General features: G+C 32.2%; 1 long non-coding RNA gene across 1 annotated transcript; it reads right to left on the bottom strand.

Moving 5' to 3' along the window:
- Positions 1-1,674: 1,674 nt before the first annotated feature.
- LOC145271388 (uncharacterized) lies at positions 1,675-5,238 on the bottom strand. The gene is made up of 2 exons (XR_013865845.1): positions 5,140-5,238; positions 1,675-3,629 (listed from the first exon to the last, which is right to left on the bottom strand). It is a non-coding gene; the product is annotated as an uncharacterized LOC145271388 (long non-coding RNA).
- Between the last annotated feature and the right edge of the window lie 622 nt (positions 5,239-5,860).

Genomic DNA, 5,860 nt, shown 5'->3' with positions numbered 1-5,860 from the left:
ATGAAAGAAATAGAAGATACAGGATAAAAGTATTTGGGAGTGTTGGAGGGTGTAGGCATCATGAACAGAGAACTGAAGGAGAAAGTAAAAAAGGAGTATCTTAGAAGAGTGCAACTAATTGCAAATCGAAACTATATGGAGGAAACCTATTAAAAGCAGTCAGTGTTTTGCGGGAATTTTAGAATAGTCTGACAAGTAGCGTAGCAAGGCTGTATCAAAAGAGGAAAGACGGTGGGAGAGGAGTGAAAAGTGTAAAAGATTGTGTTAGAACTGAGATGTCTTTGAAAGAGCAAGTGGTTAGAAGTGAGGAGTGGATGCTTAAGCTTGTGGCCAATGAAGTGGAAGTATGTGAAACCAAGGCTGAGTATGTGAAACGTATGGATAGAGAAAGGGCAGAGGAGCATGCTAGGAATAAAATACATGGAAGGTTCTTCCACGATCTAGCAGAAGTGGCTGATGAAAGATCATGGCAATTGCTTAGAGCTGGGTATCTGGCTAAAATTACTGAAACTTTTGTTTGTGCAGCACAAGAACAGGCATTAGGAACACCATTGTTCAAAAAAGTGATTCTAGGAGAGGAAGTTTCTGCAGAATACCGGATTTGTGGTAAGACCTCAGAGTCAATTGCGCAGGGTGTATTGGATTGGCCCAGAGAGAGTACTGCAAAAGACACGATCGCATGGGACTCCGGATATATTGGGAGGCGTATAAGAGGGTTGGGGTGAAGTGTGTTGGAAAATGGTTTGAGGAGGAGCCTGATGAAGTGAGAACAACTAAGGATGGAACGGTAGAGGTATGGTGGGACAAAAGTGTCATAACGACCAAACAATTGGAACATAATCGTCCGGATTTGGTCGTCGTAGACAAGGTCTCAAAAAACTGGCAGATTGTAGACTTCTCAGTGCCCTAGCACAGGTATGTGAAAGAGAAGAATGAGAAGTGGAGCAGTTATGCTCCATTGGCCTTGGAGATAAGGCGTATACACGGGGTTAAAACACAAATAATCCCGGTCGTAGTTGGTATACTAGTAGTATCAAGTCGTCTTGAAGTACAATTGAAAAAACTACACATCCCCGATGTTTTAGGCGGCCTTCAGACCTCTGCAATTATAGGTACCATCAACATCCTTAGGAAAACCCGTGATCATTTAAGCTCCTGGTTTGAAGCCGGAATTAAGGGAAATGTTGTTGTTGTTATTATTATTATTATTATTATTATTATTATTGACACAGACCATTGGACCACTGATGTGCAGAGATTGGGTTCTAGAGGTGCGGAAGCATTTGTCTCTTTTAATCCTGTTTTAAAAGTGATCTTTTGCAGAAGAATGTATTATAGGATCGTTATTATTATTATTATTAGTGTTATTATTATTATTATTATTATTATTGATGCAGATAGGTTTGGACCGCTGACTTAGGGGGTCGGTGCTACCAACCTTCACTAAAATAAAGATGCATTTTGTCCCAATATACACCTAAGCATAGACGTGCAGAGAGCGGGTGCCAGGGGTGAGGAAGCATCTGTCTCTTTTAATCCTGTTTAAAAAGTGGCATGAGAATGTATTATAGGGTTGTGCCAACGAACTTGCTCATGAGCAACTCCATGGTAGCAGTGATAGCATCGTCAGCTGTACAGACTTTCTTCATCCAACAAATCACAACAAATACAATCACAGACTAAACAATTTTATTGATGCAAGAGCCAAGATAGTAAGTATGAAGTTCAAATCAGAAAAACAGCCGGAGAAAGATTCATTGACAAAACCCGGATGGAAAATAAGGCTAGAAACCCAAATAAACAAACATAAAAAAGAAACTAAAACGAGAAACAAGAAGAAAATTGAAAATGTGACTAGCAAATGGAATGTGACGTAAGGTTCTCTTGAGGAGTAGTTATTAAGCTACTCTTCAAGAGAACCTTACGTCAGCTGAATGTCAAGTGGCGCACTGCATTTAATATCCAACTGTTTACAGATGGTCCAATAAACATATTTACACACAAATCGTACAATAATATAATACTCTTCAAGAGAACCTGACTTTAACTGAATGTCAGGTGGAGCACACTCTCTACTTTCTTTCTTTTCATGTCATGAAAAACATTGGCATTTCATCATTTTTCCCTTTTAACTTTCTTTAATCCAACATAATTGGAAACACTGAGTTCTTGCCTTATAACATAATAACATCCAGCATAATTGGAAACACTATGTTCTTGCCTTATAAAATAGTAACAGTGAACCTTAAATCGTTTAGTGGGGATATTTACACACTTCATTGTTTTGCCTCGTATAATGTCTGCTTCTATATGACAATCTGCTGTCAGTGTCTAAAATATTTATAATAATGCCGTGATGTTCAGCAACCATTATAATTCTGTCCTAATTATCGTGGTACGATCCACTTGTTAACAAGGCTAATATTTACAAATACTCAATACTACGGGAAAACAGGGGACATAGTTTCCAATTACTTTTTGCTTGGATTTTATTTATAATCCATCCAGATGTTGTTTAACTCAGACTTGTTTGCTAAACTTGTCCATTTCGTTCCAGTGTGAATGATCATGTTTCACTAATTTTTTTCAGAAGAATAGCCACACATTTTTCATAACTATGTATTTTTCCCAGTGTGTTTTTTAATATGTCTTGTTAACTTTGATTTTTGGGAACAAGAATATCTACATATTTCACATGAATATGGTTTTTCCCCAGTGTGAGTTCTTATATGTGTCACTAAATTTGATTTATCAGAACAAGAATATCCACAAACTTCACAAAAATGTGGCTTTTCTCCAGTGTGAATTTTCAGATGTGTCACTAAATGTGCTTTTTGAGAAAATGAATATCCGCACATTTCACAAGAATGAGTCTTTTCTCCAGTATGAGTTCTCATGTGTCTTACTAACGTTGATTTTTGAGAATAAGAAGATCCGCACACCTCACAAGAATGTGGCTTTTCCCCAGTGTGAATTCTCATATGTATCAATAATGTTGATTTTTGAGAATAGGAATATCCACACACCTCACAAAAATATGGTTTTTCTCCAGTGTGAGTTCTCATATGTGTCACAACATTTGATTTTATAGAACAAGAATATCCACAAATTTCACAAGAATATGGCTTGTCGCCAGTGTGAGTTTTCATATGTGTCATTAAATGATATTTCTTAGAACAAGTATATCCACACACCTCACAAGAATGTGGCTTTTCCCCAGTGTGTGCCTGCATGTTTCATTCAGATTTTTCCAGAACAAGATTATCAATGTACTAATAATGATATAGCAATTTTTTGTTTGCATTTGAATTTAAACATTTTTCTGAAATGCAAGAATATAACATTCATCTAATTTTTCTGTGTTTTCTCGTGCTGCTTAAAATATTTTTTTGCAATTTGTTACTCTATTTCTACCCTTGTATTTATTTGAACATTAAGCAGCTATTTCACATAACATTCTCTTCGTGATTTTTTCATTATTAAAGAGAGTTTGTGGAATATCCTGAAAAGTATATAGTCGCATAGATGTCTTTGTTTTTTTTTCCAAATACAAGTAAACAATTGTTTTTATAATTTTAAAGTAAACGCTAGTTCATTATAATTCAATTAACGTGTTTAATCAGGAACATCTGTAAATAAAAAAAACAAAGTCAATATTTTAATATCGTGAACCAAATATTAGTTTTTGTTTGTTGTAAATATAATAGGATATACTCACAATTATTTTATTAATACATAAGAAAAATTAGCACATTGGATTTGTAAACGAGTATGTGTTGGTCTGTGGGAATGTAGTCCAGTGATAACACATTCCATATACTAGAGGCACAGACAAATAAGAGAAATTCAGCAACATGGCAAGATAACTTCCGCAACACTGTCTTTATTCAACAACATTGCATTCCTTCATGCATGTAATTTATTCTTTACACTAAACATTAACAATTCGCCATTTAATGCTGAACTAAATGTATGAATTAAAAAATTTTCTAAAACTGCAAACAGGTTTTTCTTATTCTATAAAAAGTTGCTCTGATTACATCTGTAAAAAATGCTTTTAACCTTTTTAATATTGTTTAAAACTTTTTTAGGTTCCAGAAAAAAAATTGGAGGGAGTTTTTATGAGTTCAAAGTTTGCGCATCTTTTTTTACGTTCCAGAAAAATATTTGGAGGGAGTTTTTATGAGTTCAAAGCTTATACATCTGATGAGAAAAAATATTTGGAGGGAGTTTTTATGAGTTCAAAGCTTTTGCATCTGATGAGAAAAATATTTGGAGGGAGTTTTTATGAGTTCAAAGCTTATGCATCTGATGAGAAAAAATATTTGGAGGGAGTTTTTATGAGTTCAAAGCTTATGCATCTGATGAGAAAAAATATTTGGAGGGAGTTTTTATGAGTTCAAAGCTTTTGCATCTGATGAGAAAAAATATTTGGAGGGAGTTTTTATGAGTTCAAAGCTTTTGCATCTGATGAGAAAAAAATATTTGGAGGGGTTTTTTATGAGTTCAAAGCTTTTGCATCTGATGAGAAAAAATATTTGGAGGGAGTTTTTATGAGTTTAAAGCTTTTGCATCTGATGAGAAAAAATATTTGGAGGGAGTTTTTACGAGTTCAAAGCTTATGCATCTGATGAGAAAAAACTATCGAGCATATAAAGCTTTTAACGTTTCTAAAGATTGTAAACATATTTTCATAAAAATAAATCCTTTAAAATAGATTTTCAAATTTTCTTTATATTGTTTAAACTTTCTAAAACTTGTAAACACATTTTTATAAAAAATAAATCCTTTAAAATAGATTTTCAAATTTTCTTTATATTGCTGAACACTTTCTAAAACTTGTAAACATATTTTTATAAAAAATAAATCCTTTAAAATAGATTTTCAAATTTTCTGTATATTGCTTAACACTTTCTAAAACTTGTAAACATATTTTTATAAAAAATAAATCTTTTAAAATAGATTTTCAAATTTTCTTTATATTGCTTAAAACTTTCTAAAACTTGTAAACATATTTTTATAAAAAATAAATCTTTTAAAATAGATTTTCAACTTTTCTTTATATTGGTTAAAATTATTTTTATATTTTTTTAGAAAATATTTGAAGAAACTTTTTATTAATTCAAAAGTTTAACTTACCAGTATGACGAGAAAAAGACAATTTTGAAATGTTTGAGCTTCTTGGACTTGAAGTTCTTAGTGGAACATAAAAACACCTTACTTTTTAAGCCTTGCACTGAAATAGGGAGGATGCGGTATTAATTTTTTTTATATAAGTAACTATTTTAAAAGGGAGAAAGAGAAAGATAGATGGTAATGACAATTGGGGTATTTATAATTCTTCAATATATAAGAAATATTGTTAGAGAGAGAAAGATAGATTGTAACAATAAAACTTATAGGACTTGAAGTTTTTAATTAAACATAAGAAACTTTCTTTTTTTAATGAAAAGTGAGGTATTTACAATTCTTTAATATATATGAAATATTGTTAGAGAGAGAAAGAGAAAGAGACGGTAACATTTTGAGAGATGCGTTACTTAAAAAGATTACTACAACTTAAAACAATTACAATGGATTTTTGTCAAACATAACTAAATCCCCAATACTTTTGTATTTTGTTAAGATAGACGGCAACATTTTGAGAGATGCGTTACTTGATGAGTTTATTGCAAACTTAAACTTAAAACATTTAGAATGGATTTTTGTCAAACATAACTCCATCCTTATACAATTTTCTTATATTTTCTTAAGTAAAAATATAGGCCTTATTGTAACAACTGTTGACTAAAACAGATGATTGGTAAAAAAAAAAGAAATCATTAATCATTGGTATGAAAAAATAAAATCATTAATCACA

This window comes from Euprymna scolopes, chromosome 46 (genome assembly GCF_053919585.1).
Source record: "Euprymna scolopes isolate OS-2025 chromosome 46, ASM5391958v1, whole genome shotgun sequence".
NCBI classification, from domain to species: Eukaryota; Metazoa; Mollusca; class Cephalopoda; order Sepiida; family Sepiolidae; genus Euprymna; species Euprymna scolopes.
The sequence above is the reverse complement of the archived record's forward strand: the minus strand, read 5'-3'. Positions and strand labels throughout refer to the sequence as shown.